Source organism: Mustela erminea, chromosome 2 (genome assembly GCF_009829155.1).
Source record: "Mustela erminea isolate mMusErm1 chromosome 2, mMusErm1.Pri, whole genome shotgun sequence".
NCBI lineage: Eukaryota > Metazoa > Chordata > Mammalia > Carnivora > Mustelidae > Mustela > Mustela erminea.
In genome coordinates, this window is record NC_045615.1 from 74,638,857 (window position 1) to 74,665,547 (window position 26,691).

Here is a 26,691-nt window from a genome sequence, read left to right on the forward strand (position 1 = left end):
TCATATATTTATTTTAAATTATTTATAATTTTATAATATATGCTTATGTGTGTGTAAACATGTATATAGATGAGCAAATAGACATATTTATTTATAGACACAAAAAATCCTAAGACATTGTCCCTTCTTTTAAATATTTTTTTTTAATTTATTTATTTGACAGATCACAAGTGGGCAGAGAGGCAGGCAGAGACAGAGAGAGGGGGAAGCAGGCTCCCCGCTGAGCAGAGAGCCCGATGCGGGGCTCAATCCCAGAACCCTGGGATCATGACCTGAGCTGAAGGCAGAGGCTTTAACCCACTGAGCCACGCAGGCGCCCTTTTAAAGTATTTTTTGCCTAACATTTAGAGCCTAAGAGCAATGGATTTGTTAGGTTTGGAAAAAAGAGAAAGAATTAGTGGAACTAACTCTTACATGGTACAATTGTCTATATCATGTTTAATCTGAAATTAGAGTCCACAAACTTAGTGGTTTGTGAGCATTTATTCACTCTGTACCTGTGTATAATTGATTGGCTTATTTATTATACTAAAGTAGCTTTTAACTTTACTTACTGTTAACTCCAAAATTGTTAATTTTTTTAAAAAATATTTTAATTTTGTTGAATTTCTTTTTAATTTAATAATAATATTGTTAATGTTATCACTGTTTCTGTTTTCTGTGTGCTTAACATTTCTCCAGAGTTGAACATGCCTTATTTCCCAGTTTATAGTAATGTCAGTCCATTTGTAAAGACGGTAGAATTTTATTTGATGGCAATGGACTTCAAGACATAAAAACAAACTCAAAGACAAAGAGATAAATATCAAAGTGTGTACATACACACACACACACACACACACACACACACACACTCCTGTTTTACCCTCTATTTACAAAATGACAGACATTATACAAGTACATTCATTTTCCAATACAGTTGACCCGTAATTACGTTACTTTAAAGAACAGAATGAAAGTCTTGCTAGATATAATAAACCTTTCCCTGCCTTCTAAATAAGACCATTCTGCATATGATTTACTGATTTCATTGTGCTTTAATACACTGACATCCAGAGTGTAGGGCACCTGCCTCTACATTAGATAGTTCTGGTCAGTACACTAATATTCATAGGTCAGCTTTTTGTAGAGTTTTTTTTTCTCTGTCTTCAGAGATACAAGATATTAGCCATTCCTTGCTTCCAGATATGTCCACACAGTGTCGTATGAGAGAGTCCAGGCTCTGCATACAGACAGGCCTGGGTTTAGGGGCTAAGTCCAGTATTTACGAGCTATATGGCTTGTCTGACTATAAAATAAAGATCCATTACATCTAACTTCACAGGAATGCTTCTTATGAGTGATGCAAATTACATCATCATGTAACAAGTTACAGTACCTGGCACATATTGAACATTTAAGATGTAGTGTTCCTTGCTACCATCCTCTACAACACTCACACCAAAAACCTTGCACCTATGCACTTCTGACCTCTTCCTACATGTCATCTATGAACTAGGCAACTACACAACCAAAAGGGATTGAATTACAGCTAAACCAAAAGGCAACGATTATTGTAGAAGTATTTATTCTAAGTGGACACTATTAGAAGAATAAAGAACATAAATCTAAGGGCTGACCTATTCTGAACTTTAAGTAGGTAATATTTAAGATGGTCTTTGAAAGATAGAATTTAGCCTGGAAGACTTACAAGTGGAGAAGCACACTTTGTAGAGGAAATGGATACCAGGCCTAACACATGAGCACTTGAGGAATAAGGGGTAGTTCAGCTTACTCCTTAGTGAGTATATGTGGCGGAAGCTAAAACTCAAGAAAGAGTATGGGCCTATTTTGTTACGCAGTCTGAGTGCCAAATTAAGGAGTTTAGTTTAGTGGAAAATGAGTTAGTATTTTCTAAGCAAAGGAGTGTTGCTTTAGGAGGATTTCTCCTGTGTTAGCATTTGGGATATAAGAGAGTTGGGAGAAACAAAAGTGAGGAAATCATTTAGGAATTTACTAGAATCATTCAGGCAAAAAAGTAATAAGGCATAACTCTTACCTAGTAGAGATGTACATTGCTACAATCTCTGTGAAAGGCAGTTTGGCAATACTTATCAATATTACAAAGGCACAAGTATCAATATACATATGTATCAATTAGAAAGGCACATATGTCCGTCAATATTACAAAGAGGAGGAATATGTATGTATACTTGCTTTTATATACATAGAATATTTCTGGAAGAACACACACATACCAGTGGTACTAGTGGCTTCTTGCTGAAAGAACTGAGGGGCTGAAGGACAAAAGTGAGAATATGTTTCACTGTGTACCTTCTTGCACCTTTAGAATCTTATATGATGCAATATTACCCATGCAAAATGTTTTTTATTAAGCTTTTAATTTTAATTCCAGTATTGTTAATATATAGTGTTATATTGGTTTCAGGTGTACAATACAGTTATTCAACACTTCTATACATTACTCACTGCTCATCATGATAAGTGTACTCTTAATCCCCATCGCCTATTTTACCCATCCCCCCACCACCTTCCTTCTGGTGTAGTTAAGAGTCTATATTTTTCCTTTGCTCATTTGTTTTGTTTCTTAAATTTCACATATAAGTGAAATTATATGGTATTAGCCTTTTTCTGACTGACTTATATCACCTACCATTATCTCTTCTAGCTCCATCAATGTTGTTGCAAATGGCAAGATTTCATTCTTTTTATGGCTGAATAACATTTTGTTGTATAGGTATACCACTTCTACTTTATCCATTCATCCATCAGTGGATACTTGAGCAACTTCCATAAATTGGCTATTGTAAATAATGCTGCAGTAAACATAGAGGTGCATGTATCCCTTCACGTTAGTGTTTGTATATTTCAGGGGTAAATATCCAGTAGTGCAATTGCTGGATCATACAGTAGTTCTATTTTTAAATTTATGAGTAATACCTATACTGTTTTCCACAGTGGCTGCACCAGTTTGTATCCCCACTAACAATTCAAGAGGATACCTATTTCTCCACATCCTTGTCAACACTTGTTTCTTGTGTTTTTGAGCTTAGCCATTCTGACCAGTGTGAGGTGATATCTCATTGTAGTTTTGTTTGTATTTCCCCAATGATGAGTGGTACTGGGCATCGTTTCATGTGTCTGTTGGCCTTCTGGATGTTCAACATATTTTGGATCCTAACCCTTTATCAGAGATATCTTATCCCATTCAGTAGGTTGTCTTTAAGTTTTGTTGATTGTTTCCTTTGTTATGCAGAGGCTTTTTATTTGATGTAGTCCCAATAGTTTATTTTTGTTTTTGTTTCCCTTGCCTCAGGAGGGAAGGGTAACAAAAGCTCAGGAAAAGTTGCTAAGTCCCAAGTCAGACCAAAATACGTTTTAAAATTAATGAGACCTAAGGTCATAGTGGTAGCTATAGGGTTGGAGAGATGACCTATCAAAAGTTTATAGTGAGGGACAAATATTTATAAGGGAAGAATAGGGACATATAAAAACAGAAATTTGTGGAAAGCCTAGTACTGAATAATATTGTATCATGTTATAACACAACCTAAAGTAGAGAACCAAAGGTTCATGTGCATTAGGCAGAAAGAGAATTTAAGAAATCACGTGTTACAGCAAGAGCCTTTGGGGAATATAATTATTATCCCAACTTAATGATGAGGCACCTAAACACCTGGAGGTTTATTGCCTCACCCAAAGTAGCACACTGAGTGTCAGAGTAGAGCTCTAAGTAAAACTTAAGAGACAAGGGCGCCTGGGTGGCTCATTTGGTTAAGCATCTGATTTGGTTTCAGCTCAGGTCATAATTTCACAGTTGTGGGATTGAGCCCTGCATTGGGCTCCCCATTCAGTGCAATTTGCTTTAGATTATTTCTCCCTCCCTCTCTGCCTCTCCCAGCTTGCACTCTCTCTAGCTGTCTCAAATAAATTAATAAAATGCTTAAAAAATTAAAGAGGTATTTAGAAAAGCATAGAAAATTGCCTTCATAGCAGGAAGGGACAGAAGATTCCTGTCCTCCTCCCATCTCCCCTTTACCCACGTACCTCCCTAATAAGGCAAATTTTCTTATTCAGCAGGCACTATTCCCTATACATTGGTATTAATGAGACCATTTATAAAAACCTGTGCAGTTCTTCCAAAATTCTAATGTGTCCAAGGCTTGCCTTACTGTAATAATAATAATAATAATAATATCCAAGCAAATATTTTTAGGCTTCCCCTTAAGTCACTATGGAAATGTTGAACTTTAATAGAAGTTGGAACCTACTTCAGATTTCAAAACCTCATCCAGTCTCCTTGTATCTGTTAGGTTCAGCTCTGGGTAGTTGCTGCTATGTGAAAGGATTGCCAGTTTTGATACAGAAACATTTATAAACTCTAGTTCTTTTTAACAAGCTAGTTTACCTAGTTCCTAAGAAAATTCACTTTAAGAAAATGTAATTCCTCATTATGTAACAGTATTACTTATTGATTGGCTTATCTATAAATGAGTTACTTTAAAGGACTTACAGCTTAATGAGAGAATAACAAAATTATAGGTCTAATGCTGGGCTTCTACTACAAAAAACTTTTTGACATAGATATCTGGTTTAGTTGCAATCTTTTGTGGCCTTTTCACCTTTTATCTCTAGAATTAGAAAACTCTGTCATGGTAGTGTTCTCACCAAAACATCGAACTAACCCTTCCAGCTGCTGGCAGCTTTGGCGATCTGTGCCTCTAGCTGTGCTGATCCATAATGCTTGGAATCTTTTGTATTTGCTTTTCCCCCATCTCTTTGGAAATGCCCTTCTAGGTATCTTGCCTTTAATTAATTTTTTAATTTTTTTTTCCTCCTGATTGTGTGGTTTAATGGGTAATTTAAAACACATACCCACTCCCTGTAACCAGGTGCCTTGGTTGGGACCGAGCAACAGAAGGAGTCTGTGGGGAAAGTGGTGGGATCTGAACCACTGGAGTTTGGTTAATAATAACATACTAATGTCAGTTTCTCGGATGTGACAACTATACCCTGGTGACATTGGACATTAACACTGGGGAGGGACCCTGAGCCACAGATACAGGAACTCTGTACCTTCTAGGTACCTTGCCCTTAATTTTTTTTTCCTTTTCTGAGAGAGAGCATAAGTGCCTGCAAGCCAAGGGAGGGGCAGAGGGAGAGAGAGAAGCTCAAGCAGACTCCCCACTGAGCACAGAGCCCCAGACAGGGCTCAATCTCATGACCCTGAGATCATGACCTGAGCTGAAATCACAAGTCAGACGCTCAACTAACTGAACCACCCAGGCGCGCAGCATGTAGTTAAGTTTTATCGAGTACCTTAGCTGGCTCATGTATCTGGGTCAGTCTTCTTATCCCTTCAAAGCTGAAAGAACTACTTCGATTATATTATCTTGTGTCAAACTTTATATCTTAAAATATCTTTTTTCAATCAAAACAGTAAGGTATGACTTTGTATATCTAGTCAAGATCTACTGTATTCCTTCTTATTGAAGGTATAGATATCTGAGTGACTTTGTTAATAGCTAGTGACTCTCCCCACCCCCAACCCAACAAAAGTAAATTCAGCTTTATGAGCAAATACAATTAATTGAAACTTCCTAATGATGAAGCTGATTTTGTAAATACCTACATTTAATTCATTCACATGTGAGCTCAAATCAGATTTTCATGTGGGTCCATTACTTGAAGGATTTTTTTTTTTTTTCAATTCTATAACGTTTTTTCAGGTAAACACCTTCAGGGAAGTTTAATTTCATTTTCTCTATATATTTTCATTATGTGATGGAGGCAGTACTTAAAAGAATGTTTTTTTACCAAAAAAAAAGTGCTTTCAGTGCAAAATTGAATATTACCTTTGTGCAACACTGCTACTTAAATCGGGTTTTCTCTTAGTTTTAAATCTATCATAAGTTATAACTGTATCATTAACCTGTCACTTTCTGAGTCTAATAGAACAAGAACAGCTGTTTGGGGGCTCTAACTAACTGCAACAGGTTTCTTTCAGAGTAATGTAGGAACAACATCAGAACAGCACATCTGAGGTACATAGTGCAAAATTAATCAAAAATTAGTGGTCTGAGAGTTGGAGACACCCACGTGACATGCAAACATTTGTTCAGCACCTGAAGTAATGACAATGAATTAAACCAATAGAATTACTTCTTCCGGCACCTAACAGAAAGGTTACTTGATCATCAATCATTAGCTTATAAAAAAGGGCTGAACTCGCAGTTCTGAACATATAGCCAGAAAAATTAAGTGAGAGACATACATGTGATAAAGAAAGACAAATGATCTAAGCTCAATTGCTTTAAATTACATTGACCTCATCAGTGTACCTTTGAAACCTGTCCCTAATTGAGAGCAATTGATTTACCCTTCCAGGTTTCCTTTAAAACCCATCAGATCCCACATTCAAAATGTTAAGAGCCCTTTGCCAAATTGTTTTGCAATTGAGCTTTCCTTTGGGTTTTTAAATGATGACTAAGCTACAAGTCAGGTAGAAAAACAGTACTCAATGAATTTAAGCCTTAGATATGAAAGTGACATCTTTTTTCTCCCACTAGACATGGTAATAAACTAATGAAAGTAATTTTTAACACAAAGCTGTTGTAATAGCACAAAAATTTGAAAGGCGTCAGGCACCAAAATGAGCTGTGAGCAGAATCACCATGCAAAAATGTCAGATGTCTCACCTACACCCCAGGATAAAATGATCAAGTTTCTCAAAATTAAGGAGGAAGATATTCACAAAGAGTTGTGCTGTGCAGTGAGCACAATCTCCACTGCCTTCTATCTGTGCGAGAGCAGAGAGGTGAATGATTGCCCTGCTGCTCATCTCAGCTCTGGCATGAGCATCACTGGAACCATCACAGAGCTTGATGTGGGTTCCGCCACACAAAGGGACATATTAGGCTGGTGTCTGCCTTTTGACTGGTAAGACTATAGAGCATGAGAGAGAGTTTGGCTAAAATGGTCTGTGTCAGGAAAAGACAGGATACATCTGGGAAGTGGGCACCGTCTTTTCCAAAGTCAAAACAAAGGCCCCTAAATCCTAGATCCAGCTGTGGAATTTTTAGTAGGAATGTTACCCTGGAATCCATTTAAAAGGGGTCCTGCTCAAAAGGACTGGGGAAAGCACTAGCCTACTAAAGGAAATTGCATTGGTGGGGCCTAGAAGGAGTATCCCCAAAAATTTCAGATGGCTTTAAAGATATGCCATCTATAAGTCAACTGATAATTCCCTGCATCATTTTCCTTCCTTCATCTCCACGTCCCAAACACTAAGGGGTCAGAAACCTCAGGAAGCAAGACAAAGAATAAAATCACCCACTGGAGAATCAATCAGCCTCTCCTCCCAGCCCCTCTCACAGATTCTCCCTAACACCAGGTCACAGCTGGGAGAGAGAAGATTTAATATTGCAACTAGTTTGGTGTTTTGATTGTTTCCTGAACCAAGAGATTTAAACTACTAAATCAAGTCACTGTTAGCAACTTAAAGCTACAGGAGAACTTTCTGTCACCTAAGAAACCAAGGAGGCCATGCTGCCAGCCCTAGCCTTCATTCAGAGATAAGGAGAAAACCACCGACACTGCATAGTTTTTAAAGCGAGTGTACAAAAAAAGTAATAAGGTTACTTTAATGGTTACTCCCCATGAATCCTAAATGTTTAATGTGTATTAGTTACACAAGGATTTTAAAGAACATAGATATTATATTTGTTTTCGTGATGACCTGATAAAGAAATATGCCATAAAGTGAAATACATTCATTCTTTTTTATAAATAGAGCAGATAGAGACATGTAGACTCTGATGCTAAAGGAGACAAAATACATTATTGTACTCAAAATACATTCTTACACTCAATATAATATCTGATAATCATATAACATGACATTGAGAGTATATATGACCATTTACAGCAGAACAGTCCTACCACTTTGAAGTCCAACCTGATTTAAAAAATAAATATAAAAAATTAAATGTGCTCCGAATGCTGACTTCTTTTTCCTACATATGAGGCAAGAACCAAAAAGAACTCTAAAATATATGCACATAGAGTTAACAATTCTAATTTTAAAATTGATGACAAGAATTTAAAGACAATCTAAATATCATATTTTACCCAGTGAAATTATGTCTTGCATCTTTTTCAGGTAACATATGTCTATGCTTACTCTGTTGTCAGATACCATGTTGAGGCCTTCACATGTATTATCTCACTGAAGCCTTCCAAGTAATTTAACTGGAGATATTTAGAAGTAACTATTTTCCCCCTCCACAATCTGATGAAAGACCATTCTTCTACCTTCCTTATTATTCCTCATTCACAGTTGGTTTCTCTTCCTCCCACCTCCCCCACCCATAGCTCATTACCAATTTAAAGCTATATAGTCAAAACTAAACCAGTGTCTGAATAATTCTTCCCAAGAAGTGAGAATCTGGCAAAATGAGGTGTGATTTGACTGACATGAAGAAGGCAGTATTCCTCAGAGCTCAACCATAAACTATCGTCATTCATGAACTCCACTAGACAGCTTCCTCTCTCCTGTTTTGTTTCTATTGATGTTCCTGGTGAATAGGAATAAAGCCCAGGGAATTGGACCACAGTGCTGAATATAAGTCAAGTAACTCAAAAGACATCTGCTTTTAAAATATACATTGTTTGACTCAGTAATTTCACCCACATTAAAAACTTTCCTGGGGCGCCTGGGTGGCTCAGTGGGTTAAGCCATTGCCTTCGGCTCAGGTCATGATCCCAGAGTCCTGGGATCGAGCCCCTCATTGGGCTCTCTGCTCAGCAGGGAGCCTGCTTCCTCGTCTCTCTCTGCCTGCCTCTCTGCCTGCTTGTCATCTCTCTCTGTCAAATAAATAAATAAAAAATCTTTAAAAAAAAAAAAAAAACTTTCCTAAGGGGGTGCCTGGGTGGCTCAGTGGGTTGGGCCACTGCCTTCGGCTTGGGTCGTGGTCTCGGGGTCCTGGGATCGAGTCCCATATTGGGCTCTCTGCTTAGCGGGAGCCTGCTTCCCTCTCTCTCTCTCTCTGCCTACTTGTGATCTTTCTCTGTCAAATAAATAAATAAAATCTTTAAAAAAAAAAAAACTTTCCTAGGAATGTAGTCAAAGATTCAAACCAAGATATATCAACTATGATAACTAATCCACTGCTGTTTATAATAGGGAAAGTTACAAACAACCCAAAAGGCCAATAGTAGAAAGTAAAATGCAATGATTAATAAGATAGGTTACTATATAGCCATTAAAATATACCTATACATATTTCAGAAACATTTTTAATGATGTAGTAAGCTGCTAAAGATATACTGCTAAGTAACAAACACTAGGTACCAAATTATGCCATATTTTAAAAAGTACATGCAAATTTTGCAAATATGTATGTGTGAATGTATATATGTATGTGTATATATATGTGTATATACATGTATATATATGTGTATACACACATATATATGTATATGTATATATACACGTGTGTATACACATATATATACATGTATATACACATATATATACATATGCACACATATATATATAAACATACACACATACATGCAAACATAGATTACTTTCCGGGTAGGTGGTGAACTTGAGGCAATTTTGGCTTCTTCTAGCTTTTTTAAAAATTTTCCAATTTCTTACATTAAACATGTAATTTTTTTTTTTTTTTTTTTTTAAAGATTTTTATTTATTTATTTGACAGAGAGAAATCACAAGTAGATGGAGAGGCAGGCAGAGAGAGAGAGAGGGAAGCAGGCTCTCTGTCGAGCAGAGAGCCCGATGCGGGACCCGATCCCAGGACCCTGAGATCATGACCTGAGCCGAAGGCAGCGGCTTAAACCACTGAGCCACCCAGGCGTCCCTAAACATGTAATTTTTAACAGCCAAAAAAACCCACCCATAATGAGGTGGACTTCAATTCAATTCAACAAACACTCGTTAGTAGTCTATTCTGTAATCAAATTAAGTTCAACAAATGTTTCTTTAATGAAACATGCATATAGCTATAAAGACATGGTCCCTGCTCTTGGTGAGCTCACAGTTTAGCCAGAGTAACATAAAGGAGCAAAGGCAACTTACATCAATGTTGTTATAAAACAGCACAAGATACATTAGAGATACATAAGAGGTAGCGGTCACTTAAAACTGGGAATGTCACAGATTGGAAAGAGACAAGAGGGTATTCCAGGTAGGAGGAAGAAGAAACATCTACAAATGCATGGAGGCATTTGTTGGAATGGAAAGTAAATGAAAGCAAACGGAAAGATACGAAATGAGAAGAAGGACTCTAGAAGCATTAAGGGCACAGACTTTAAAGCTGCACTCTACAGTATAGTAGCTACAAACGACAGGTGACAATTAAACACCTGAAATGGGGCTATCCCACAATGGGACATACTGGAAGTATAAAAATAACATACCAGGTTTTGAAGACTACCCCAAAAAATGCCACAATCTCATTAATAATTTTTATGTTGACTACATGCTGAAATGATAATATTTTTAATATACCAGATTATATATATTATTACAATTTCCATTGTTTTCATTTTTGTAATATGACTACTAAAAATCTTAAATTATTTATGTGGGACAGCACTTTTTTAGAGGACAGATTAGAAGAGAACAACACTGAAAGAAGGAAGACCAGTTAGAAGGCTTTTAAAGAGCACAGAACAAAATGCAAAGAGGGGCTGAACTAGGCAAGTACACATAGGGATAGAGAGGAAGAAATAGATTTATATGAAGAAATAGATTTATAAAAAAATATTATATTGACAAAGCAGATAAGCTAACTATGAAAAGGAGCTATAAGTATTTGGAATACTCTAAGCTTTTTGGCTTGATGACAATATGATAAGTAGTGACCTTAGACAAAACAGAGTACAAAAAGAATACAAACTCTTGGGGCGCCTGGGTGGCTCAGTGGGTTGGGGCCTCTGCCTTCGGCTAGGGTCATGGTCCCGGGGTCCTGGGGTCGAGCCCTGCGTCGGGCTCTCTGCTCAGTGGGAAGCCTTCTTCCTCCTCTCTTTATCTGCCTGCCTCTGCCTACTTGTGATCTCTGTCAAATAAATAAACAACAACTACTAGACTGGCTATCTCTGAAAAAAACTGATTTTTTTTTCCTCTGCTCTAAGAAGACAAAACAGAATAATGTAGCTACTCTTTGGGGCACCTGGGTGGCTCAGTGGTTTAAAGCCTCTGCCTTCAGCTCAGGTCATGATCCTGGGATCGAGGTCCTGGGGATACAAACTCCTGATGTAAAGATTCATTTATTCAAACATTCATTTACAGAATACCTGCCAGTGGTTAGGTACCAGGGATCTAGCAATGATGAAGTAAATGAGAGCTCTGCTCTCCTAGAACCTACTTCCACTTTCCTGTGAGCATATAGTGAGCTCAAGTTCGCCATGTTTAAAGTGAGATGCTATGGGATATTCAGATTAACTAAAAACTTAGATGTTTGTGTATAAAATTTAGGACAAATATATGAATGGTAGTTAGAGATTTGAGAATCATTATGGTGCTTCCACCTAAGGACAGCAAAAAATAAAACCCTAAGAAACACCAGCTATTCAAGGGGAACATGGAGAAAGAGGAATCCGGGAAAAGAGAAATAGGAGAAAACAGACCCAAAAAAAACAAGAAAAGAGAAAAACTTATGTGTGGTCGAATGGAGCATTGCCAAATACAGCAGCCTGGATTAAAACTACCAAATATCCACACGACTATGTAATTTGAGGCCATTGCTCGTCTTCGACAGGGCATTTTTAGTGGCATGGTGTGGACAAAAGCCAGATTGGAAGACAAAACTGATGACTAAAGACAGCACCTATACACTGCTCTTCTGAAGAATTTGGCTGGGATGGACAGTAGTTAGAAAAGATAAGCACTGAGGTGAGAGCCTAAGATGAGAGGGAATTGAGGCATGTTTTCAGGTATAAGGGAGGGACAAGTAGAGAGAACTAAAAAGAGAGGAAAACAGAGGTGTAAGTGATAGAATGAGATCTCTTGGGAGCTGAAAGTAGATGGAGTGGAAAGCACTGGGAGATATATTAGTACTGGATGCAAAATAAAACACGTCTGGCTGACCATGTTGGCAACATAGATCATTCCTGACTTCATTCACTTTCACAAGAACAACTAACATCTATTCAAGAGCAAGACACCACTGAGAGAATCCTAGAACATGGCAGTGAGGCTGAAGCACAGCCTTATACCTTATAGACCAAGTGAGACTGCATCCTCACTTGGTGTAGGAAGTGACATATGTTTGCCACATTGTTCCTCCCACAGGATAGCATATCACCTCATAGAGATGTCTTTCCTAACACTTCAGTTCCCCTAGTGGGGAAAGAGAACCCAGAGATGACAACCAACCTGCACAAGCATTTGGGCCACTTTGTGGGAGCCCTTATTCTGATCTCATACCATAGGGACTGCAGGATAATCTGCAGGGCCCAGCCACTGGAAATCTGGCTGTGCTGGAGAAGTGGGGAGTAAAATGGAACAACCAGCATACAGATCCTGGTAGTCCAAGTTCATCCCTATAGTACCCAAGTAGTAATCCCCACCCATAGCTCTGATCATATGCAGGACCAAGTTGGGAGCACATTCTGACCAGGGAATTTGGCAGGATACAAAGCTGCCTGATTCAGATCTTCAAATGAAGAGTTCTACCAGCCCTACAGCCTGCTTTGCCCACACAGGCTAAGTGCTGAGTCACTTCCTCACCAACTGTGAAGAGTCCCTTTCAGCCCCACTGACCAGAAGGCTGGTGACAACTCCTGGAAGCTATGTGACCAGTGGTACTTGAGCCAAGAGGTAGGAGAGCAGAGTCAGTCACCCTCAGAGCAAAGCCAGTACCAGATATGGAGACTTTCCATGCTATGCACAGACAGGGGAATTAATTCATAGCCACAGCTAAGAGTGTCTCCTGGCCCATCCCAACTAGACAGCCTATTTAGAATATTGAGAGTAGCCTGCAGTCGCCCAGACAAGGGGCTTCAACCCAGACAAGGGGTTGAGATGTAGCCCAACACACTGAGAAGCCCCAGCTAACCATCTTCCAGCCCCATCTGACCAGAAGGACTGACAAAAATACCCGAAATCTCTGAGGCCTAGGGACACTCAAGCCAAGAGAAGAACAGACAGAACCAATGGTTTACTGAGCAAAGCCAGTGGCCCTGTGCAGCCAGGGAACTTATAACAACAAAGTGCTCTACCAGTTTTAGAGCTGTTTATTCCATTGCTCTCATTCTGGGAATTTAACTCATAGCTCCACTCATTGCTGAATAAATCCTTCAGCCTATCTGACTGGAGAAACTAATCAGAGAACAGGAAGTTGTACAGACCATTAAACAGCCCTATGTACAGTGGAATTTGAACAGAGAGCACAGCCTGTGGCTTGCCTTGTCTACAGAGAAAAACTGGTAGTTTCTTCAGACCAGGGAATTCCATGAACACTCAGATCTGATTGGAGCCCCCTAACAATGAGTATAGGCCCTGGGCCCTGGCCTGCTGCCCTGCCAGGGCAGGAAAGCTAATTCACAGCCCTATCCACTACTGAATGTAGTACTCAGTGTCAAATATTTAGTAAACATGACCAGAGAATTCAGGCAACTGCAGAGTCCAACCTACAGCCTTTCTTGGGTATAGAAGTAAGCCAACTTGATTATCCAGCTGTTCTCAACTACTGGCAAATCCCCCATCCCTGTTCTCAGGGCTTCAACAGTTGTCTCACCCACAAATAGACCATAGCGGGCCCCACTTGTCCAAAGGTATTACCAACAAACATACCCAGAAACCCAAACTGAGCTGGCTAGTGAAGAACTGTCTCTGCCAGGGAAAACTGTTAAGTCTGGAAGAGGAGTCCCATTATGAAAATATACAGATACAATGCAAGGAATCGAGGACCATGAAATATCAGGTAAATATGACACTACCAAAAACAAAACAAAACAAGATACCTAATAAATCTCCAATATCTGACTCTAAGAACTGTCAGAAAAAGAATTCAGAATAATCCTTTTGAGGATCTTAGTGAACTACAAGGAAACACAGATAGACAACTAAAGGAAATTAGGAAAACAGTACATGACAAAATGAGAAGCTTGGCAAAAAAAATAGCAACCATCAAAAGAGAGAGAAAAATGCAATGACTGGACTGAAGAACTTAATGGAGTTTCAAAAGTACACTCAACCTCACAGAATAAAGAGTTAGCAACCTAGAGTATAAAACATTGGAAATTACTGAGAGAAGCAAAAGAAAAAATGAAAAAGAATGAAGAAAACTTATGAAAATTATAGGACACAATGAAAAGAAACACATTTTTGTATTATGAGAATTCCAGAAAAAGAAGAGGATAAGAAAAGAACAGAAAATATATTTAAAGTAATAATGCCTTAAAAGTTCCCAAACCTGGGAAAGGAAAGGCTATCCAAATCTGTGAGACCCAAAGAATCCTAAATAGGTTAAACCTATATAGGGATACATCAAAACACATTCAGTTAAATTATCAAAAGTCAGAGACAAAGAAAGAATTTAAGAGGGGCAAGAAGAAAGAAAGAAGTTACATTCAAAGGAACCTCCACTAGGCTATCAGTGGATTTCTCAACAGAAACTTTTCAGGCCAGGAGAAAATGGGATGACATATTCAAAATATTGAAAGAAAATAACTCAACCAAAAATTGTATATCCAGCAAAACAATCCTTCAGAAATAAAGGATATAAAAATGTTCTTAAACAAACAAAAACAGGGAGTTCATTACCATCATATATGCCTTACAAGAAATACTAAAGGGAGTTTTCTGAGTGGAAGTAAAAAACGTTAATTAATATCCTAAAAACACAAAAAAGATAGCATAAATCTCACTGGTAATAGCAAATATATGTCAAAGTTAGATTTTGCAATATGGCAACAGTGGTGCATAACTCACAATTCTAGCTTAAAAGTTTAAATATATATATATGTACCAAAAATCAGCATAAACACTATAATCTGTTATTAATTGCACAATATGAAAAACAAGTGAATTGTAACAGTAGTAATGTAAAATATGCTGAAGAGAAGTAAAAGTGTAGAGTATATGAATTTTATTGAGCTTAAGTTATTATAAGTTTAAAATAGGGTGTTATAAGTTTAAATATTTTATTGAGCCTCATGGCAACTACAAAGAAAAATCTTGCAATAATTGCACAAAGGTGATAAAGAAGCCAGAACATAGTCATATCAAGAGAGATCAAAACACATTAAAAAAAAGACAACAGGAAGGAAAATGAAAATGGAAAGGAAAAATGAATCTACAAAACAACTAGAAAACAATGAATAAAATGGCAATAAAAAGTCTTTCCCTAACAATAATTACTTTAAACATAAGCATATTATCTAATCAAAAGATACAGAAAAGATTCCATTAGGGGGGAAAAAAAAATACCACAGGATCCAACTGCATGCTGCCTACAAAAAAACTCACTTTGGCTTTAAAGACATGGATGGGCTGAGAGGGAAGGGATAGAAAAATACATTTCAAGCAAATGGTAACAAAAAAAAGCAGAGGTAGTTATCCTTACATCAGTGAAGTAGACTTGAACTAGAAATAGTAAAAAGAGACAAAGGAGGTCACTATATACAGGTCCAGTAACTCAAGAAGCCATAACAATTGTAAATATTTTTGCATCCAACACTAGAGCACCTAACTATTTAAAGCAAAAATTAACAGAGCTAAAAGGAGAACTAAATGGTAATACAATAATAGTTGGAGATTTTAATTCTCCACGTTCAATAATGAATTGATTATCCAAACAGAGAATCAATAAGGAAACCAGATTTGAACAACACTATAGACCAAAAGGATCTAACAGACATATACAGAAAATTCTACCCAACAATAGCAGAATGTACGTTCTTCTCAAGCATTCATGGAACATTATCTAGGACAGACCATATGTTATGCCACAAGTCTTAGCAAATTCAAGAAGACTGAAATCACACCAGGTATCTTTTCTGAATACAATGGCATGAAACTAAAAATAAGTAACAAGAGGAAAACTGGAAAATTCACAAACACAAGGAAACTAAAAAATACTTTTCTGAACAAACACTAGATCAAATAAGAAATTTAAAAATAAATTTTAACAAGTTTCTTGAAACAAACAAAAGTGGAAATGTGCCCATACCAGAACTTATGCGATGCATCAAGAGCATTCTAAGAAGGAAATTTATAGCAAGAAACACCAATATTAGGAAGCAAAAGTTTTCAAATAACCTAACTCTATACTTCAAAAAACCTAAAGAAAGAACAAAATGAGCCCACAGTGAGCAAAAAGAAGGAAATAATAAAAATTAGAACAGAAATAAATAAAATAGAGGACAGAAAAAATTTGAAAATATTAAGAAAACCAAGAGTTGGTTTCTAGAAAAGATAAATAAAATTGACAAAGCCTTAGCTAGACTAACCAAGGAAAAAGAGAAAGGACCCAAATCAACAAAACTGTAAATGAAGAAGGAGACATTGCAACTAATACTACAGAAATTAAAAGGATCATAAGAGGTACTATGAAGAACTATATGCCAAGAAACTGGACAACTTAAAAAGAAATGGAAAAATTCTTAAAAACATACATACAATTACCAAACCTGAATCGGGAATAAATTTTAAAAATCTGAATAGACCAATTATTGGTAGGACAATTGAATCAGTAATTAAAAATCTCCCAATGAAGAAAAGCCTAGGACCAAATGGTTTCCCTGCTGAATTTTACCAAACACTTAAAAAACACTAATACTTCTCAATTTTTTTTGAAAAACCCCTAACTCATTTTATGAGACAAGTAGTAAGGGGATACCAAAACCAGAAAAGGACACTACTAGAAAACTATACGCCAGTATTTCTGATGAACATGGATATACAAATTCTCAATAAAATACCAGCTAACTGAATTCAGCAGCACATTAAAAGGATCATTCACCATGATCTTGTGGGATTTATCCCTGTGATGCAAGGATGGCTCAACAGAAGCTAATCAATTAATGTGACACATCACATTAATATAGCACAGTAACAGAATAAAAGAAAAGAAAAAAAAAACGATCATCTCAATAGATGCAGAAAAAGCACCTGACAAAACTCAACATCCATTCATGATAAAAACTCTTAACAAATTAGGCATTAAAGGAACATATCTCAACATAATAAGGGGCATGCATATACGACAAGCCCAGAGCTAACATCATACTCAGTGGTGAAAGGATGAAAATTTTCCTCTAAAATTAGAAACAAGGGTGCCCACTCTTACCACGTCAATTCAACATAGTACTAGGAGTCCTAGCTAGAGTATTTGGCTAGAAAAAGAAATGAAAGTTATCAGAATTGGAAAGAAAAAAATAAAACTGTCTCTATTTACAGATAACATGATTTTATATAGAGAAGACCCTAAATATTTAAAAAAAAAAGTTAATATAATCAATGAGTTCAGTAAATTTGTAGGATACAAAATTAACATACAAAAATCAGTAGCATTTGTATACACTAACAAAATTTCTGAAAAAGAAATAAAGTCACATATTTATAATAGCATCGAAAACAATAAAATATTTCGGAATAAACTTAACTAAAGAGGTGAAATTTCTCTATGCTGAACACTCCAAGACCCTGGTGAAAAAAATCAAAGAAGACACAAATGAATAGAAAGATACCATATGTTCATGGATTCCATTAATTAATATTGTTAAAGTGTCACTACTACTGAAAGCCACCTACAGATTCAATGCAATCCCTATCAGGATTTCGATGGCATTTCTTTTTAAGATTTTATTTATTTATTTGACAGAGAGAGAGATACAAGTAGGCAGAGAGGCAGGCAGAGAAAGAGGGGGAAAGCAGGCTCCCTGCTGAGCAGAGAGCCTGATGTGGGGCTCCATCCCAGGACCCTGAGATCATGACCTGAGCCTAAGGCAGAGGCTTTAACCCACTGAGCCACCCAGGTGCCTTTAATGGCACTTTTTAAAATTTTATTTTATTTTTTCAGTGTTCCCTGATTCATTGCTTATGTACCATACCCAGTGCTCCACACAATACGTGCCCTCCTTAATACCCATCACCAGGCTCACCTATTCCTCCACCTCCAAAACCCTGTTTGTTTCTCAGAGTCCACAGTCTCTCATGCTTTGTCTCCCCCTCTGATTTCCCCCAATTCACTTTTCCTTTCCTTCTCCTAATGTCCTCCATGTTATTCCTTATGCTCCACAAGTAGGTGAAACCATCTGGTAATTGACTCTCTCTGTTTGACTTATTTCACTCAGCATAATCTCCCATCCATGTTGATATAGAAGTTGGGTATTCATCCTTTCAGATGAAGGCATAATATTCCATTCAATATGTGAATATTCATTGAATATATGAATATTGAATATATGGACCATATCTTCTTTGTCCATTCATCTGCTAAAAGGCATCTTGGCTCTTTCCATAGTTTGGCAATCGTGGCCTCAATGCCATTTTTTATAGAAGTAGAATAAAATCTCTAAAATTTATTGGGAACAAAGCCCCTAAATAGCCAAAGAAAACCCTGAGAAAGAAGAACAAAGCAGGAAGTATCATACTTCCTGATTTCAAGCTGTACTATAAAGCTATGGGCATGAACACAGTATGGTACTGGCATAAAAACAGGCAAAGAGAGTAACAAAATAGAATAGAGAGCCCAGAAACAAAGCCAAGCATAGTCAGTCCACTAATATTTGACAAGGGAGCTAAGAATACTCAGTGGAGACAAGAGAGTCTCTTCAAAAAATGATGTTGGGATAATTGAATATTCACATGTAAAAGAATGAAAGTGAACCTATTTCTTACACCATTCACAAAAATTAACCCAAAATGGTTTAAGCCTTAAATGTAAGACCTGGAAGAAAACAGAGGAACAAAATTCCTTGACATCGGTCACAGTAATGATTTTTTGGATAGGACACCTAAAGCACAAGCAACAAAATCAAAAATAAACTAATGGGACTACATCAAACTAAAAAGCTTCTGCACAGCAAAAGAAACCATCAAAAGAGGAAAGACAACCTACAGAATGGGAAAAAATATTTGCAAACTATATATCTAATAAGGAGTCAATATTCAAAACATTTAAAGAACTCACACAACTCAATAGAAAATAAATATAAAAAAGAAAAGAAAAACAAACAACAAATAAAAATAACTTAAAATGGGCAAAGGGTCTGAATAGACATTTTTCCAAAGAAGACATATGAAAGGCATGGGTACACGAAAAGATGCCAACATCACTAGTCATTAGGGAAAAGCAAGTCAAAGCCACAAAAAGCTATCACCTCATACCTGTTAGAATGACCATCATCAAAAGAATAAGCCATAGGAAATGCTGGCATAGATGTGGAGAAAAGGGAACCCCTGTGTAAATTGTAAATTTATATAACCACTGTGGAAAACAGTATGAAGAATCCTCAAAAAATTAAAGACAGTCTTTAATTTTTATAGTCTAGCAACTCCACTTCTGGGAATATATGAAACATTAACTCAAAAAGGTGTCTGTACCTCCATATTCATGGCAGCAGTATTTACAATAGCCAAGGCATGAGAACAACCTAAGTATATACTGATGGACGAATGGGATAAAGAAGTCGTGATACACACAAACTCACTGGAATATTATTCAGCCACAAAAAAGGGGAAATCTTAATACTTGTGACAACAGGGGTGGATGTTGAAGGCATTAGGCTAAGTGAAATGAGTCAGTCAAAGACAAATGCAGTGTGATCTCACTTATATGTGGAATCTAAAAAGAAAAACAAACTCATAGAAAAAAAATAAATAAAAAGATCAGACTTGTAGTTACCAGAGTACCAAAGGCAGGAAGTGGGAGGAGTGGGAACTAGAGAAAGATGGTCAAGAAGTACAGACGTCCAGTTATAAAATAAATAAGTGTTAAGCATGTAAAGTACATCATGATGACTAGAGCTAACACTGCTGGATGGTAAATAAAATGTTAAGAGAGTAAATCCTCAGTTTCTCATCACAAGAAAAAATTCTTCCATTCATTTGTTTCCTCTTTCTTTTCTTTTTATTGTATCTATAAGAGAAGATGGGTGTTAGCTGAACCTCCTGTGGTAATCATATCACAATATATGTAATCAAGCCATCACGCTGTCCTCCTCAAACTTACACAATAATGTATGCCAGTTATTTCTCAATAAAACTGGGGGAAAAGGACGAATGTCTGTTAAGGGCACTAGAAAGTTGAAAGAGCTCCTGCCTGATGACCATTACTCCCAGCTGATCATGCGAGGGATACCTAGGAAGGTTGAGGAGAGTGGAGGTGAAACGGAAGGCCTCAAGGGCAGGAGGGAAGATTGAAGGAGCCGCTGAAGGGAACTGAAGATCTTGAGTAAGAATCTCCAGGAGTATGGAGGCGTCACTGAGACTGGGCATGAGGTGTGTCCTGAAACATTATGTGTTCTTTTCTCTAGCGTGCTGAACAATCTATACGTGGAATGTGGAAACTGAAAGAACTGAATGAAAAATTGATATAAAAAGATGATTTGGGATATCTGAATGTGATAGTAGGAGACAAGTTCTAATTGTTCACCCCAGAATCCTGCCTGCTAGAGCAAGTGATCAGATGGACCCTGACAGATGCAGAAAAAAACGAGAGAATTAAGATCCTAGAGATATAGATACGGTTGATGAACCGCTGGAAGGAAGATATAAGTGAGAAATGGTATTCCTCCAAAATACTAATAATATATGGACAATAACAACAATAAATAGCTATAATTTATTAAGCAATTACTATGTGTCAAGCAGTTCTCTAAATGTTTTGTTTTATTGAACTCAATTAACAAAACAACACAGTGAGGTAGTTACTTTTTTATATCTTTTTTTTTTCTTTTAGACGAGTAAATTAAAAATCAACAAACCAGTAGGTAGCAGAACCCATTTTTTAAATGAAAATTGGGCATTTTTATTTATTGTTTTATACATTTTTTATTTAAATTATATTTAGTTAACATAGAGTGTATCATTAGTTTCAGAGGTAGAATTTAGGGATTCATCACTTACATAAAACACCCAGTGTTCATTCCTTCAAGTGCCCTCCTTAATGCCCATCACCCAGTTACCCCAACCCCCACCCATCTCCCCTCAAGCAACCATCAGTTTGTTTCCTAGAGTTAAGGGCCTCTGTGGTTTGTCTTAACCACTGTGCAGGCCAAAGTCAAAGGCCTAAAAGATCTAGTTTATTTACAAAGGAAGTTTCACAGGAAACAGAAGCAGGATGGTGGTCGGGTAAGTGAAGACTAGGCAGGATTCGGGCAGAGGACTACAGGTAAACAGGGATAAAGTTAGAAGAGGTGAGAATCAATCATTAAGAAGGCCACAATTTGAATGGTGCTAAGGATTTACCAGAACGAATGGCACTGAAAAAACAACTAACCCTAGATTTTCCCCACCTTACAAATGAGACAAGTGGTGCCAACTCAAGGCACATGCCAAATATCACAAGTAGTTCGGAGAATAAAGTTGAAATGGCACTGTGTCAGCCCCAGGGAAGTTAGCAATCTAGACACAAATAAAGCAATAATTTTTTAAAAAGGATAATACAAGCCAGAGTAAGAAAATGTTGGAAAGACCTAACAGTGGTGCTCTGGAGCTCATTTTGTTAAAAGACTGAATTTGCTTGGAGAGATCTGAAGACGTAGAGATATATATATAGATAGATAGATCTATAGAATTGATATATCTATATCTATATCTACATATATATATATAGAATTGAAGCAGGATATATATATAGAATTGAGATAGGTAGAAAAGTGCAGACAGAAGAAACTGCATAAACAAAGCCGTGGAGGTCGGCCAAGACGTAGGCAAGACCAGGAAGCACCGGCAGGGAGTAAGGAAGGCAAGCTGACTGGTGCCTGAGGAACAGAACCAGGATACAAGGGAAGATTGTAAAGGTCACCTGGAATGATGTCATCACTAAGGATGACATCCTGAATTTTATTTAATTCAGAAGGCAATGAGGAACTATTTGTGGGTTCAAACCATCATTAGAATAGCCTTCTAATCCAGATTTTTTTTTATTTATTTATTTTCCAGAAAGACATGTGCTTATGTAATGGAGGGCAATCTTGCCCATGGTGGAACTCATATATTTTCATGATAGTAAAAATGAACTCCCAGAGTTTGATTACTACCTCATAAATATAAACTGTTTTCCTTTTTTTTCTCCAAAGCATTACTGTATGTTTGTCCTCTGCCACACAACATTTTAAATGCCATGAAAAAAAGTAAAAATAAATATACAAATCAGTCTTTTCAATGGAGACGTGATAAGGTAATGAGAATCTGAGCACTGGGTGTGGTGAAAAAAATAATGAATACTGTTATGCTGAAAATAAATAAAAAAAATAAAATTTAAAAAAAAGAATCTGAGAAGTACATGTGGAAATGGAGAAAAATTTTGCTTTGGTTAAAAAATAATAGTAATAGGGGCGCCTGGGTGGCTCAGTGGGTTAAAGCTTCTGCCTTCGGCTCTGGTCATGATCCCAGGGTCTTGGGATTGAGCACCGCATCGGGCTCTCTGCTCAGCAGGGAGCCGGCTTCCTCCTCTCTCTCTCTCTGCCTGCCTCTCTGCCTGCTTGTGATCTCTGTCTGTCAAATAAATAAATAAAATCTTTAAAAAAAAATAGTAATAGTAATAATAATAAACATAGGATTGAAGGGGAATTAGGAACCAGTTGCACATGTCTATATGGGCCAGATCTCCCTCTCTCTCTCTTCTTTTTAATCAGCTTTCTGTGCATCTACATACATATGTCAGCAGTACAGAAACCCTCAAAAGGCAGGCCAAGAGCACTTATCAAGTTCTTTGTGCTAGGGATAGTTCTGAGGCTAGGACATCAAATTACACTTATGGACTTAACAGGACACGTCTGTTTTTAAAAAGTATTCAAAACAAACTACAAAAAGACAATGGCTTTTGGCAAATGGAATCTTTTCTATGAGAAAAAACAATGGGTCTAGCCAGTTTTCCTCAAATTATATTTCAGTGGTACCTGCATCAAGACAATGGGAATGATCTAAAAACATGCAGGTACCAGGGGCGCCTGGGTGGTTCAGTGGGTTAAGCCTCTGCCTTAAGCTCGGGTCGTGATCTCAGGGTCCTGGGATCGAGCCCTGCATCGAGCCCTGCATCGAGCCCTGCATGGGGCTCTTTGCTCAGCAGGGAGCCTCCTTCCCATCCTCTCTCTCTGCCTGCCTCTCTGCCTACTTGTGATCTCTGTCAAATAAATAAATAAAATATTTTTTAAAAATTAAAATAAAATAAAATAAAATGCAGGTACCAGGGCATCTTCCAGATCTAGCAAATCAGAATCACTGAGTGTAAGGTCTGGTGACCTGAACTTTTATAAACTGCCTATGGGATCTGTTATATATGTTCAGGCTTTTGATTCTTTGCTCAACTGGAAGAATACCCAAACAAAACTGCTTGGCTGAAGGACAGAAGTGGGAGGCAGACATTTTTCACTGTAAATTCTTCTGTGCCTTTTGAATTCTGCATTTTTCCACAAATACTACTTACAAGAATGGGCATCACATATTTATATTTTCACACCCAGACCCGGCAGAGCATTTCTAACAGTAGGATAAGAAAAATGTTTGTGGATTTGGTCATAAATGGCATGGTTTATAATAAATATTAGAAGTAACACACTTTTTTACAACCCTATTTCCTCTCCCCTCCCCTTGACCTCAAAAGAAACAGATTACTGTGCTGTCAACTGCTTTTACACCAGGACACATGTTTTGCTCCTTATTCTTCTTGGTAGTGATTCATGCATCTCCAGTACCTGGAACTTACTAGATTCATATGGTTGAGGCTAGAAAGTGAGATAAAGCTGCCCACACCTTTCTCTTAGCCACACTTTTACAAATGATAATCTGCTTCCTCTTCCATAAATACCACTGTATATGCTATTTGGCATTTAGCTTTTGCTTTTTACAGAAAAATAATCATAGTGAGTATGTTGTTAAACATGTCTGTGTCTATCAGGCTAGAAAGAATGTTTTCAACTGTTAAACAAAATTTATACCTTTTCCAGAGTTTCCAATGATTTGAGTTTTAAGCAGCTAATTAGTCCTTTTGGTAACAATTACTTATAGTATGCATGAAACAAAAACTGTTGTAGAAATGCAGTTGTAACTTCATGACGTTTTCTTTCTTATTAGATTCTACATGTTGGATAAAGATAATTTATTTTGATACATTTACACTTTTTAAAAAGACAAACAAATCCTTAGTTCTGAAGCACTCAAAAATTATAAAGGCATCCTCTCTAGGGAATGATTAGTATCTATTTTCCCTGAACTGGTAACCCTTTCAAGCTTCCTTGTTTCTATTCCAGCAGAAACTATTGCCAAGAAATAAAGCGACATTACAGTTGTCATAGGTCAGAACAAGAGTAAGAAAGAAATACTGTCTGGAAAACAAACTAATTACTTTACCAAAATATTGTCATTACACATCTGTTCTCACTAGTCCTGTTGTTTTGTAGTGCATACCTTCCTAACTAAAAATTAATAAAGAAAACTTGGAGAGGTTACATGTTCAGCAAGAGATATAGAATATTCCATGTGTAGAGAGAATATTGCGATACACACTCACACACACACAAACACACCCTACAGACACACTATTTAAAAAGAAGTTATTTTATGTTCTGACCAATTATATTCCCTCCGTGACCCTGTATTTCTTAGAAAAACAAAACAATCCCAGGCTTGAGTTCAAAGTCTGAAAATGTCTTGAGGTAACACATACTACAAAACCATCACATTGAAACAGTCCTTTTGCTAATGATGCACTTTGCATTATGTTAATGAGATATACAAAAGAAGAGCTGAAAACCTGGGGAAGGTTCCATGGCTAGCAGCTAAGTAGCTTTTCTTTTACAAGATTAAGTCTAACACCTTAAAAGTATTACCTTAATTTTTTCCAATCAGGTTAACTTTCATCAAAAGCATTGTCATTAACTAGCTCACAGCTCATTCTGGAGTGCCTCTGTCTTTAGTAGACAGAGTAGCATTTTTTACTTTCTATACTCATATAGGTAAAACAGTGACACTCTGCTTTAAATGTCAGAGTAAAATGTTTTCGGGGTTGAAATGTAAATTCAAAGAGAGTTCAAATGTGTTAGTATCACAAAGTCACACAGTATCTCCACATATCCCATTTTATGCCCAATGCAGATGCTATTCAAGTGAAAATAGAGACACATAGATGAATTGATAAATTTCTCACAAATAAAGCAAGAAATATAAACCAGTGGATAAGTAGATTAATTTATATATATATATATATATATATATATATATATATATATATACATATTACATTGTGTTAACATTTTTTCATTTAATAAGCAACTTGAAGTACTCTGCTGTTGTTGAGCTACTTGAAAAATGTGGCATATAAAACAAATGATGGGGGCGCCTGGGTGACTCAGTGGGTTAAGCCTCTGCCTTCGGCTCAGGTCATGATCTCAGGGTCCTGGGATAGAGCCCCACATCAGGCTCTCTGTTCCGCAGGGAGCCTGCTTCCTCCCTCTCTCTGCCTGCCTCTCTGCCTGCTTGTGCGCGCTCTCTCTCTCTCTGTCAAATAAATAAATAAGCAAACAAACAAATGATGAAAGACTGCCTCTAACAGACATTAGAAAGGAATTTTCAAATGTAACATGATTGTCTTGAGTCTCTCAACAGGTGATTTTTTGATAAATTTTGGAGAAGAAAGGAAAGGGGAACAACACATAGAACTGAAGCTACTATAAAAATAAACAGAAGGTTAAATTTTAGAAGTCTCATTTTTCAGAAATACCCAATATAGTAAAAGTCTTGTTTATCAATTCCATGACTGCATCAGTTCCCTGGTAGCTATTTAAAGTCACTCTCAACGTATTTTATTTGTGAAAGTTCTAGGACTTAAAATATGTTCAGGCAGAGTGAATAGAAATACAGTTCAATATTCTTGATCACAGTTGAAGCTTTTCATATAAAAGCCAACAGGACTTATTCTATAGAATAAAGGATATCGCTGTTTCCTCTTATTCATAGTTGTAATTAGATTTTTTCTGATTCATTGTATCAGATCTTAATGTAACCATTCTCTCATCTCTCCTACTTTACCTCAATAAATTTCCTTGAACATTTCTTTCAGTCTCTAATGAATGAACCTATTATATTCATTATTATAATGATTATAATAACTATTATTACTATTCATTCACACGACATTATATATTTTAAGAAAGTACTATTATCACATGAATTATTTTTATGATCTTTTTCATAGCAGCATAAATGCGACAGTGGTTTCTTTGCCATAGAAAATTTCATGCAGAATTATTTCCATTTGTCAGCACTTCACCAGCAAAAACTATTTGCATTCACTTGAAGCAATAGCTTCAAAAAGCCCATTCTACATTCCAGACCAATTTAATCAAACCTGTAGAATTTAAATTTATTTTATTATGAAGAAAATGCTGTGATTTTGTTTTCAATGCATGAATTCAATCTAGGTCAGCTGCTTTCATAGGAAGAGTTGATTTTATCTAGCTAAACACTGAACACTTGTCTTAAAGGAGGTATCT

At 36.8% G+C, this 26,691-nt stretch overlaps 1 protein-coding gene across 5 annotated transcripts in view; it reads left to right on the top strand.

The window, feature by feature from the left end:
• Positions 1–26,691, top strand: part of NDST3 (N-deacetylase and N-sulfotransferase 3) — a 175,973-nt gene that overhangs the window by 118,279 nt on the left and 31,003 nt on the right. The window lies entirely within an intron of this gene.